We start from the raw sequence: 13,257 nt of genomic DNA on the forward strand, positions 1-13,257 counted from the left end.
CCCTGCCCATCTCTCCCTCTCTTCTTGGCCTGGAAGAGCCCAGGAAAGGCAGAAAGCTACAGACAGGCCTAGGTTGCCCTGCAGGCTACAGGTATAATAAAGCTAAGTGGCTGGTCTAGTGGCTGCTCTTGAGGCTAGCCCTGAACCCGCTCCAGTGCAAGGAAGAGGAGCCTCCTAAGGCAGAGCCACAGCGCCACCTCGTGGTACAGTGCCATCTATGCAGCCAGGCCAGAACCAACCCAAGAAACTCCCTGAGTGTCTCTTCCTTAACTACTCACTGTCTAGGGGCTGGGTTCTTCCCTGGATCCCAGGAAAGCCCCCTCCCTGGCCTCAAAGACAACTGTCAGACTGAGGTCCAAACCACATCCCTGACCTTCCCCCCACATGTCTGACTTAGCAAACACCTAGAAAAGGCCAAGCCTTCTGTATTAGGCCAACTTGGTCACTCCCATCTCCTCCGTGTGGCAGACATCTGAGCTGGGCAATCACACAACCTCAGGAGCCTCTGTGCCCTGCCTCTACAACGGGAGCCATAAAAGGGCTGCTGAGGAAGTGATTAGGTAATAAAGCCCCAGAGCAGCAACTGGCTCGTTGCAAGTCTTCAAGAAAGGGTGCTTTCCTTTCCCTTTTGTCTGGACTAGGTGTCTAGATTCTAGGTGTCTAGGTGTCTAGGTAGGTGTCTTAGAGTCATGCAAAGGCAGGGTGTAGGGGACAGCAAAAGCCCAAGGCCTAGGATGAGAAGCATTACTACCTCGGCTCCCCCAAGAAACCGTTCCAAGCTACTTCATTCTGTTTGCCCCTCTGAACCCCTTCGGTTAGGGTGACCAACTCACCTGGTTTGCCAGGGACTGAGGGAGTTTCAGGGAGTGAGGGACCTTCAGCACTAAAACTGGGGATTTCCCAGGTGGTCACCCAGTCCTTTCCTCACAGTCCAGTTCTAGAACTTCACAGTCGTTGGGCTATAGCCCAGGAAGCGGCATCCTCACAGTCCCCTGGCGATTCTTACAAACACCAAGTCATTGCCCCAGCACCCTCTGTTTTTCATTGGCTTCTGGTGAGAGCACTACTCTTCTACTAGGCAGGAAGCCACCTGAAGCAAAGCATGCACTCAGGGACACGACCTGGGGACAACTCTGAAGAACTTTGTAAACACCAGGCTCCAGGCGTCAATCTGCAAAGTAAACCAGCAGCGACAGGCCCGTGTTCTCTACTCCATGTTACAGTTTGTGCCCATGTGTTGCTCCGCATTATTCTTCCATTCATTCATTCAGTATTTGTTGAACACATATTGGCTTGACACAGTCGGAATTTATATCCTAATATGAGACACAAACATTTACCACTTATAGAAGCACAATAACTTTAGATAGTAGTAAACACTACTCTAGTACAGTCAAAGGCATCTCTGAGGAGGTATATCTGAACTCTGAAAGTTGAAGAGCCAGCTACCCTAAGATTTGGGCGAAGGTGTTCCAGGAGAAGGAATGGCCATCACAAGGGCCCTGAGGCGGAAACAAGGACTAGAAAGACCAGAGTGGCTGGAGTAGAGTCAGCCAGGTCAGGGTGACAGGACCTGAGGTTGGAGAGGTGGACAGGGGCCAGTTCAGACATGGGGGCCTTCTGGACCACTACAGGCCTTTGCAGTTTATTCTGCAGGCAATGGAAAGCCATCGATGGTTTTAAGCAAGGAAATGACATGATCTGCTTTGTGTTAGTAAAAGCTCATTTGGGATTCTGTGTGGAGAAGGAACTGGAGAAAAAGACAAGAAGTCGAAGTGGAGAATCAGTTAAGAAGCTACTGCAATAGTCCAAGCAGGAGATGCCAGAAGCTGCAGATGGAGAGAAGTGCAAGGATTCAGGACACATACTGGAGGGAGACACAGGACTTGCTGATGGCTGAGACATTGGGAGCAAAAGGGCGCAGTGAAGGCTGCCTCCTAAGCTTGTCACTTAGAGCCCAGGTGGGTGGATGGAAGGACCACTGTGTGGGATGGGAAAGACTAGGGGGGGAACAGGTTTAGGAAGGGGGAAAAATCAAGTGCTAGGCTTTGAATGTGTCACCCAGGTGGAGATGGGGAGTGTGGTCACGGAGGAGGCTGCACTTTGGACGAAAGCACAGGGAAGTATCGACTACCTTTGTCCCCAGGCTAGTTTAATACTTTCAAAGATTAGAGTGATTTTTAGTTTAGCCAGAAATGCATGCTACCTTTTCCTTCTGAAAAGAATTTTTAGAGAGGAATTTGAAAATCAGTATAAAGTGGATGTTTTGTACAAAAACATTTGCATCGGTCAAGACTCCTTTTGGTCACAAGCGACAGAAAGCCAAGCCCAACTGGCTGGTGCAGAAGGGCACGTTTTGGTTCCCACGGTCAAACCACGGGGAGAGAACCAGTGAGGCCAGTCTTCAGGATCGGAGGCTCGGATGCTTTCAGACCTCCAACTGCGTGTCCCTGCTTCCTGTTAAATGCAGCCTTCCCTCTCCCCGGCCGAAGAGCTCAACCAGAAAGACACGTGCTAGAAAGACACCCGATGGGAGCTGCAGGGAGCTCTGGACTTGCATTCTTTATGTTTCCAAACAGAAAGAGAGAAGAACTCTTCCCAGAGAGCTCAAGAAACTAGAAAAAAATCCCACGGAAAGGACTATGATGGGTTCATTTTGAGTCGCATGCCCATCCCCGAACCAAGCAGTGTGCCGTGTGGCCAGGGGACGCTGTGGCACGTGTGCCCCAGGCTGGTCGCGGGCTCACTGCATTCAGAAGGGCCCAGGATGCTACCCTCAGAATGGGGAAATGGATGCTGGGAAGGTAATAACAAAATCTATCGCAATGTCACTTTTCTAAAAATAGAATCTTACAACTGAAAAAGAACTTAGAAGCCTCACCAACCTTGCAACCGATGCAAGATTCTCTTCTACAATATTCCAGCTTCTGCTCCACCACCATTAGAGCTGGGAAACACACTCCTTTTCCAGTCAACCCACCCCATTTCTCAACAACGCTAATCACTTAAAAGATACATTTGCTCCTTTGTCATCATTACCCATGGGCCCTAGGTTCACATTTTTTCCTCTTTGTCAACACTAAACGTATATACTCCTTTCTCAAATATTTGAAAGCAGCTCATGTATTCCTCTTCAGCCCACTCATCTCCAAGATCCACATGCCTCAGAGTTTCAACTGTGGTCCCCACAGATGACTTACTGTTATGGGAAACGGGAGGGCCCTCTGATAGCCTGTTAGATGTTCAGGTCCCGGGTTGTAATATCACGGACTGTGTGGGGAAAGGGCGGCGGAAGAGCTCCTCCCCCACCAGGGTTTCCCACAGCATGGGCTCCGCCAAAGCTGCCAGCCCAGGTGCACAGGGGCACGGCCAGCCGGCAGAAGCCTGAAACTCTTAAAGTGAGTCCAGTTTTACCATTTACATTAAAAAGAAAACAGATGAGATAAAAATAAATTTAGAAGAAAAAGTTAAAGAGAAGACTGGGAAAATAAATGAAAAGACTAAGGACACAGGGAAAGTTTAAAAAGAAAGAATATATTCATTAACAAGAGGGTTTAAAGGAATGAAAGGTTAAGATGGAACAAAATTGTTTTAAAGATAAAAATAATTAGGAAATATTCTGTTAATAAAATAATAATCAGTTAAACAAAATAAAAAGATTTTTTGGAAGACTAAACATGATAAGACAGCTAAAACAGAAACAGTTTAAGCAAAGGGCAGCAGGATGGTGTCTCGGGGCCTGAAGGACCCGTTGGCACGGTCTCGTGGGTGTTTTCTGAACCTGGGGCTCCCTTCCGGGCACCCCTGCAAGCTGAGATCCTTGGCCAGCTAGTCCTTATGTCAGAGGTTCCAGTCAGCGCCCCTTCCTCGGCTCTTGGGGGTGCGGTTCCTGGGCCCGGAGGGTACGTGCGCGCCCCGTCGGCGTCGGTCAGCCCAGGGCCTTCGCCCATGGCGCTTACGACATGGGTTCCTGAGGTCTCCCCCTCCTGGATCATCGCATTAGAAACCCTCTTTAAAGATGATTTCACACCTCTGGAAAACATCTACTTATTGTATATCTTCTTATCTATTATATATAGCATTATACTATATAGCACCATACTTTGTATAATATAAATTATTATATAGTTTTTTATATATATATATATATAATTTTATACATATTATATATTATAGATATCCATTCCCTGGATCAAAAATCCCACATCGACGACCTATCTCAAAGATACACAAAACTACACAAACATCTCTTCATTGCCACACCACCTACGGAACCAGAAGACCGGAAGGACCAGTAGAGGGCGGGTTGAACACACAGGGGTACGGCCACGGGAATAGAGCACCATGCAGTTGTGATAAGGAGTGTGGAAGAGAAAGTATGTGGACCTCTAAGAAGCCTCAAAAACCTACTCAACATTATTAACGCAGTTCATTGTATGTCAAATATAACTAAAGAGAAGCTGTGAAATTAAAAAGAACACTAATTGGCCACCTTTGGGACTTATTAGGGCATTAACTCATTACCCTAGAGGCAAGTAGAAAAAGGAACAGAGTCGAGCAGTATTATCTAGCCTTTCTGCATGAATTACGCTTTAGGGAAACCAGATAGTCAATAGAAGCAGGGGTGGTTTTTTTTGTTTGTTTTTCGTTTTTAGGAATCAGTCAAAATTACAGAAGGAACAATAGAATTAGAAGACCACTATTGCATAATCCTGAATAAAATAATAACTCTGGACAAAGAGCACTGGTGGCTGCTAAAACCGTTCCATTAGAGGCTGATGTGGAATTTTATAACAGTGGATTTGGCTGACCACATCTGAAATCATCAATAAAATTAGCATCACTAAATGTAGAACTACTAGAACCATCTAGAACATATGTTTGCTAAATAAATAAACAGGATCTGAATATTATCGAGCTTCGAGATCTAACGGGGGGGATTGAAGAGCTCAATGAAGAATGACTTGAGGATGCAATTGGCCACATTCTGTGGAAAATTCTACAGGTCAACAAATAAATACCATAAAAAGGAGTACGAAGAGGGGGGACTGATTAACAAGAGACTTAAAAGACAGATTGATCAAATGCAGTGGGTCGACCTTATTTGGATTATGACTCAAACAAACCAACTGTAAAAATACCTGTCAAAGATAAGCATGGAAACTTGAACACAGACGAGGTATTAGATGATGAGGAGGTATTATTGTTGATCTTGCTGGGTGTAATAATGATACCGTGGTTGATGCTGTTTTTAAATGTGGTTACCTGGTGTGTACACATACTGAAGTATTTACAAGTTAAATTAAACCATATCTGGGGTTTCCTTTCAAATATCCCAGTGCCTGCAGGCGTAGGGAAGGAGATAGATGAAACAACATTTACAATCCTTGAAAGTCCTGATGATGGATGGTTACGTGGGGGTTAAAGACATTATTTTCTCTACTGTTGGGTATGTTTGAAATTTTCCACAGTAAAGAACTGGGGTTTTATTTTGTTGAATTTTAAATGGACTGTGTCCCTACAGATCACAGCCCTGAGGCTGTGTTCTGACCTAGTGTGAGTTCAACAGTCTTCCCTCTTTTATCCACACTGAGGCCACATGCCCAACGTCTGTAGGGCAAAAATGAGAGAAATTAGTCAGGGGTTAAGAAAACAGAAAAGCAAGCCACAAGGGGAGAGGGGAGGGAGGGAGGGGTGGCTGGCGCCCACCCCTGTGCTGGGGATTGATGGAGAGTGGTAAGACAGGGGCGGGGGGCAGACAGAAGATCACATGCCCATCCTAAGGGGGCAGCCAATGCTGCCATGTGGGAATGAGGGCCGCAGATAACCCAGTCTGATTTTTCATTACAAAGTTGAAATTTGGGCATTTTGTTAAAATCCCCCAGGTTACTGTAAGCAAATGATCCGCACGCACACACACACACACACACACACACACACACAATCTAAATGCTGTGCAAGTCAGTGCTAGAAAGCCAAACAAGACCTGTCTGGAGGCTAGATTTGTTCCACAGACTGCTGTTTTGTGATCTCTGACACCAGGCCATGTCATGCATTATACAGTAATGCATCAATAATTGGTTGACATTCTTAGCCGTTGGGTCACACGGCTGGGACAACTGAGATTGCATACATCTGAAATCCCCAGATCCTTTACATGCAAACAGCTGTCCAGCCAAGCATCCCCCACACTGAACTCTGAACTGAACACAGACTTACAATTGTCTCTATCAAATTGCATCTTGTCATTTGTCAGAAACATTTGCCTCTGGATTGGCTCTACTGTTCCTCCAGATTCTACTGACCCTTTGGCTTCATTCATATCACACACAGTTTTAATAAGCCTATCTTCATCCAAGCCATCTACAAAGCTAATGTCAGCCTCGGAGTATGGCAGGCTTCTCTCCCACTAGAGATCGGCTGTAAGTTCCACCTACATTCACAGTTCGCCTACTCATCTTCCCCCTTAAAGCTACCATGCATTAGACACACATCAGTCTTGTGGTAATAATAATGCCACCTTCTTGCCTCCGTATAATACTTTATGGTTTTTAAAGCATTTTCCCATAATTTTGACTTGATCTTTAATCACCCATCACAAGTTTAAAATATCCTATCACCAGAACATTAAGATGTGGGATTACAAACCTGCCGATGGGCTGCTTGTTTGTCACTCCCTGATACTTTCCTAGCTGGGGATTTCTAGAGTAAACAGAGAAAGAGCAACTAATTTGGCTTCCTGCCTTCTCACCTCACCAGAAAAAGAGTTCCCCAAACCACCACCTTTCCTGTAATGACCAATAGGGACAGAAAAAATATTTAAGAGGAAGAATGTTCTAACCATGAAGAGTTGACAAAAATAGAATGTGTTGTCTTGTGAAGAAACTACATTTTGAAGCCAGAAGTTTTCAAATAGGAGCTGGGGTTCCTAGGTGGATTCCAAAGTGGACAGAAGTGGGACAGGACGATCTTCCATTCCTTTATTTCTGCCCGGATGGGGAACTGCTCTGTGCTCAGCTTTCTGAAGTACCTGTCCATTTCTTGCAGTAAATAACCTCTGAAGGTTGAGAACATACACTAAGCAAGTCTGATCATTTTTATGTTTTGTACATTTTAAAAATTAACTCCCCCTTTAAAAGCAGTTTTCAGCAAATTTTTCTCTTTAAAATGCTGACCATTCCATACATATTATGGAATATTATTCAGACATAAAAGAAGAAATAAAGTACTGATATAGGGTAGGGTATGGATGAATCTTGAAAAAACTAGACTAACTAAAAGAAGTCAGGCACAAAAGATCACATATTAAATGATTCCATTTTTGAGAAAGTCCACAAGAGGGAAATTTATAGAGACAGAAAGTAGATACTTGGGGATGGGATGGGAGGCTAGAGGGGCACTAAGGGTTACATGGTTTCTTACTGAGGTGATGACAATGTTCTAAAAATTGGCTGTGGTGATGAAAATGCCCTAAAATTATGGTGATGGCTACACATATCTGTGAATATACAATACTAAAATCCATTGAATTGTGTGCTTTAAATGGGTGAATTGCGTAGTATGAGAATTATATACCAACAAAACTTTTCTTTTTAATTTTATGGAGATACTTGTTTCCAGGCCTGACCTAGATTTTTAAAGGGGCATTCTCACCACCTGCTGAGTGGAAGGCCCAGGTTGGATGAGGAACCCTCAGCCAGGTTAGGTGAGGTGGGCCAGCCTTCTCACACTGCCCTGAGCCTCGCCATTGTAAATCTGGACTAGGGTATAGCCGAGGGGACAAAGAAGAACTCCACCCACCACCCACATTTTCTCTGAGCTGTCTAGGTCTAGCTTCTCACCACTCCAAGTAATATTTCCATCCCGGGATTTAACTTCCATCACCACCATAAAAACAGCTGAAACCACTGGAGACAGCACATCCAGGAGGCTTCTCACCCTAACTAAACATGTTCCCTGACTCACCCACAATTTCTGGGCATGTGGGGCTTCCACCCGCCCCAGGGAACCCACCTGGCCCTCGGTAAAGCAGCCCCCACGCCTCAGAGAGGTGTTCTGTGCTGGGTTAAAACAAACAAGCAAGTAAACAAACAAACAAACCAGTTCACCACTAGTGGGGGGTAAGGATGGGGAGGCAGATTTCTTGCCCCAGCCCCCACCTCCAGGACTCTGAACCTGGGATTGGTGGCTTGCATGAAAGGGCGTCCACCACTCGGATAGCACTGAAAAACATCTGCTCTCTGGTTTACCAAAGAATACCACCACTCCAGACTGACACCGGGGACAAGGGACACAGAACTGGGAGAAAAAGACGCCCCAGGAACACTTTCCAAAGTCTGTAAATCCCGCCCAGATTTGTCTAGTAAGGAAGGGCCCGCGCGGTCTAGGGGTCTCCACAGATCAGGGGGAGGGGTAATGATCGGTTATTACTATTTAACAGGGATGGGATGGGCTGTTCCACTTGCGCCCCCGCGCGGGGCCTCTGGCCCCAACTCCCGCGAGTGGTCGCCTGGCTCCCGCCCCGCCACCCAGCTCGCACCGCGCCACGCCCGGCCCTGGACGAGGAGCAGCAGCCGGGAGCCCGGGGCTTGTCCCGTCGCTGAGAGCTCGGGCACGCCCTGTAAAATGGGGCGCCCAGGATTTTCTAACTCGATGCCCAGACAGATCCCCATCACGGGTGCATCGCCCCGGGACCTCCGAGCAGCATCCCCGGTACTGTACCGAGACTGGGTGCCATTAATGGAAACGCCGAGGGGTTAAACTAGGCGGTAGCAGTGGGTAAACCGAGTTCGAGCACCTTGACGGTGCACGGGGGCAACAAACAACTTGGAAAGCAAGTAAGAACTGCGATCGGCGTCCTGCCTACGGGGAGGGGTACTCGCTCTCTGAGCAGTCAAACGACAGGAACTGAGAGAGGGCTAAAGAGAGACTACCTTGTTCCCTTGGAAGGGAGATAAAAGGGGGAGTTTGGTATTCAAAAGGGACGTGCTCCAGGTGAGGCTCGAACTCACAACCTCGGCATTGCTCTGCATGTACTGCTGTATAAGTACCGCGCGCTAACCGATTGCGCCACTGGAGCTCCGCTCAGTCGGCCTCGCGATGACTCTATCAGGGTTTACCCGGGCTGGTGCGGGCGTCCGCGGAGCATGCGCACCCGCGACTTACGGCTCGGCGGGAAAGAGCTAGGGCCAGAGCCGCCCCGCACCTTCAGGTATGGCCGCCTCCAGAAGAGTAAACCGGAGGAATCTCGCGAGGGTCGCCCTCAGGGATGAAGGGGTGGGTTGGCAGGGCAGCGACGGGTGGGCCGCTGGGTCCTAGAATAGAGCGCAGCCCACCTCTCGGGACAGGGCGGGAGGAGGAGCCCCGGCCTCTGCAGTCTGAAACCACCTCTGCTTCCGCCGTGGAGCTTCGCCAACCCGGAGCGGGCCGCCTAGGTCGCCAGCCCTAGTCCCCGAGGCCGGGCTGGAAGCGGGCGGGCGGGCCTAGCTGCTGCCGTGACGCGGGCCGAGGGGTGGGGCCAGGCGGGGCGGTGTTGGCTTCTGGGCCGCAGCTGCCCCGGACTACTACTGCTCGGGGCCCCACGCCCCCGCGTGACCGACGAGTGGGTCGACCCCCACCCTGGAAGTCAGAGGGAGTGGGCAAACCCTTGAAAGTGTGAACCAAGCTCCTTCCAGTAAGGCAGCTACGGACCACCCAGGCCTAAGAGGGATGGAGGGGTCGGCGACCCAGCTGCGAAGACCGGACAGGGCGGGGCTTTGGCATCAGAGCCTTGCACCCCGAAGGTTTTCCGGGGTTCCTTCTGCCATCCTGAACAGGTTGCAGGGGCACTCCAGGCAGAAGGCGTGTCCCAGAAATCGTTTCAAGCGACGGGCGTTCTGGGGACAGGATGATAGCCCTGGCCTTTGACAGGATGCAGGCTAAGCCGCGTGCGTATTTTATTGGGCCACACATGTTTTGCTTAATTTTAAAACTAGCTCCTAATATTTAAAATAAAGAGGTCTCATACAAAGATCTAGATACCATTTCTTTTTTAAAAACCAGAAAATGTAAACACTGTACCCAAGACTGAATTATGATGATTCTACGCCTTAGGCACTTTTGTCTATGTGGGCCCCTCCCTTAAATTTTTTAAAATTTTATTTTACTACTGCAAAATAAAGATAGATATAATCCAGGCTGAAGTTTGATGTCATTGTTACTTTTATTATTACATTTTTTTCCTACAGGTTTCAAAAGATGTTTCAGTGTAAGCATTTCCGGGGACTCTAGGCTCTGTTCCTCCTGTAACCAGTTGACAACTCCACCGGGAACCTGAATCCCCCTGGGAGACGAGCTGCAGCCACCTCCACAAAGCCCCTACTACCCCCCACCCACCCCGCTGGTCTGTTCTGCCGTGGTTGCCTCACTGGATTGTGTCCTGGGCCTCTGTTAGCACATTGGTCACTCTGTGGTTACCCGTGCTTTCCTGACAGAGCCAGAAGACCAAACAACAGGACACTATGGCAATAGACTGGGGACACCACCTGTTGATAAAGAAGTGATAGGGCAAAATAAAGATCATGTATGTCGTTACCTTGATGCTGACTTATCCACAGTAATGGGCTGTGTTAGGGCAGGGATTTTCAATTTTAATACAGCACACAAACTAATTATTAAAATTCTGTAGCACACCAAAAAACATTTTATTGCCAGTCTGACCCAAAAAAAATAGGTATGATTTTGATTCACTTACACCAGACAGCTATTTTTGTGTTGACTGTTGTTTTTTTTATTTGATAATCCTAGGAGAAAGAGGTCAGTGTCCCTGACTAGGTCAGGTATTGCATATTTTTAAAATTCTTGCAGTGTACCCATTGAAAATACTTGTGTTAAGGTGACTAGTGCTGAGCAATAATAGGATTGTAGAAAGTCTTGACATTGAACAGAAGAGATTAGAGTGATCAGCAGGTAATGACGAGACAGTGACAGGTTGTGTGTAAGGTAGGGGCTTCCTGAAAATGGTGCTTTTAAGAAGTTTGATGCTGTGTGCAGACCTGAGTTACCCAGAGAAAGGAGGTAGGTGAGGCTCTCCAGATGGTTTTATAAACTGTGAGAGACCCACATCTAGAGCAAGAGCTCAGAAAGGGCACCATCAACAACCTTGCAAGATCCTACCAGGCACCAGGCAGGTAGTGGGATGTAGAGTTGTTTACAACATGCCAGGATTAGGGCTCTTTGGAGCATTTGTGCGCAAATTCAGGATAAATCAAGGACAGCACAGAGTAAACCTATGATATAAGTCCTTCCCAAAAGCCAGAACAGGCTGTAAAGTTAAATGCAGGGTGTGCCCCAGAGTTGGAATAATTTTTCCCCTAAATGGAAAGGGATTAATTTCCTGATAAACAAGAAAGTAAGTTGTGGACCCTTACACGGTGTCTTCTCAAATCCAGTGGCATTTGCAGTTTGCTCTTCCTCCTGAGTCCCTCGGGTAGAACCCACCTGTTAGGGTAGACTGTGAGCAGCAAATTTGGCCTCTGATGGTCCAGCTTCTTTTCTCACTGCCCCCCCATTTATAGGTCTACTCCCTTATGAGTCCAGCAGATATTGACTGACTTCCAGCTGCATGGGAAGGGAAGGCAGCACCTCATAAAGCCTTTGAAAACCAGAATAGCTTAGTTCCCAAAGAGTTTGGGGGCTTTAAAGGTAGAAACCAGTGAGGCCAATGCCGAGCCTTGAGGGAGGTACTGTCAGAACCTCTCCTACCAGGGAGACTTCAGCAAGAAGTCTCTGGAGACCTTCAAATGACCTAACTTCATACAGACTGACTCTGAAAAGCAATGAAGTAAGAGTCTGAGCTGTGGTTCTCCCTGGCTCTGTGACTGTCTCTTTTTTTCTCTGGGCTTCAGTTTCTGCATCCGTTCATTGTGGGATCTCGACCAGATAGCTTTTCAGTCTATCTTGGCTGAAGAATTCCTTTTACCATGTATATTCTTGCCAACACCTTGAGATTATTTAACCATTTAATAATTTGTGTGATGTTAATAAAGAAGGGATTTTTTAACTAAAACTTATTTTTATATATGTGTGTGTGTGTGTAATTTTAAAACAGAACAATCTTGAGTAATACCCATAATATAAAAAGACTAGTCTCAATCCTTTTCCATTTACCATGTAATAGAAAATGTTTGATTTAGCTTAAATTAATTACATAAGGGAAAATCTCAACAACCAGAGGTTTGTTAACAAATAACTTTAAAAAGAACATACACATAAATCTGGTGTTGGGACAAATGTATATTAAAATGTATGGAAGTTACTTGACGCAGACTCCAGCCCTCCAGAGTCTGTGTGTTGTGGATGCGGTACACAAATTCACATGGACTACCGAGTCCTGTGGAGAAAAAGGGACAGCACAGCCACTCTCTCAAGGGGAGAGTACCCCGACCTTTGCTTGGACAGGCTTTTATTGCTTTCCAGTTGCATTACATCAAAGAAGGTTCTCATTATTTCTAGATTTAGTTAGGTGATTACTTCTTACAGATAAAAAAAAAAAAAACAGGAGAAAAAGTTGCAAATGCAAAGGAACAATAAAAATGATTGATCTGGTTATATTCCATCCTTGGGACATCTTAGCACAGACTTGAGGGAGTTGCCTCAGAGATATACATTAAACATCTGCAGTCTTAACTCAGGGTGAGGGAGTTTCAGCAAAAGCAAGTCTCATAGCAGCCTAGGGACAATGCAGACCTGATTCCCCATCAGGGGAAAAGCCGCTCTGCACACCTGGCTCTTGTGTGCCACTTCACATTAGATCAATTTTCTGGATCAATACTGGGCTACATTCGCCATTGCCATGCTGATCTGTTCCCTATAGTTAATGACTAATTGTAGCATCAAAAAGACGAAAATTGCTTTCCCTGATGAATGTGTGGAATTTATACTTTTTAAAAAATATATGTATGTTTTACCTTTGTATGGCTATCTTTTTTAAAAGACTTTATTTATTCATTTTTAGAGAGGGAAGGGAGGGAGAAGGAGAGAGAGAGAGAGAAATACCAATGTGCGGTTGCTGGGGGTCGAGTCTGCAACCCAGGCATGTGCCCTGACTGGGAATCGAACCTGCGATGCTTTGGTTTGCAGCCTGTGCTCAATCCACTGAGCTACGCCAGCCAGGGCTGAATTTATACTTTTACAATATAAAAATTGGTTGTTATTATTTTCATGTTTTTGTATCTATATGATGAGATAAAACTCAAGGATTCAGGCTGCTATATGCAA

General features: G+C 46.5%; 1 long non-coding RNA gene and 1 other non-coding gene across 2 annotated transcripts; one reads left to right on the forward strand and one right to left on the reverse strand.

The window, feature by feature from the left end:
- Positions 1–8,502: 8,502 nt before the first annotated feature.
- On the forward strand, positions 8,503–12,046 carry LOC123811679. Its single transcript, XR_006784419.1, has 2 exons — positions 8,503–8,712; positions 10,227–12,046. It is a non-coding gene; the product is annotated as an uncharacterized LOC123811679 (long non-coding RNA).
- Positions 8,987–9,079, reverse strand: TRNAI-UAU. The gene is given in 2 exon segments: positions 8,987–9,022; positions 9,042–9,079. It is a non-coding gene; the product is annotated as a tRNA-Ile (tRNA).
- Positions 12,047–13,257: the final 1,211 nt, after the last annotated feature.

Source organism: Phyllostomus hastatus, unplaced genomic scaffold, assembly GCF_019186645.2.
Source record: "Phyllostomus hastatus isolate PE091 unplaced genomic scaffold, TTU_PhHast_1.1 phas_scaffold_78, whole genome shotgun sequence".
NCBI classification, from domain to species: Eukaryota; Metazoa; Chordata; class Mammalia; order Chiroptera; family Phyllostomidae; genus Phyllostomus; species Phyllostomus hastatus.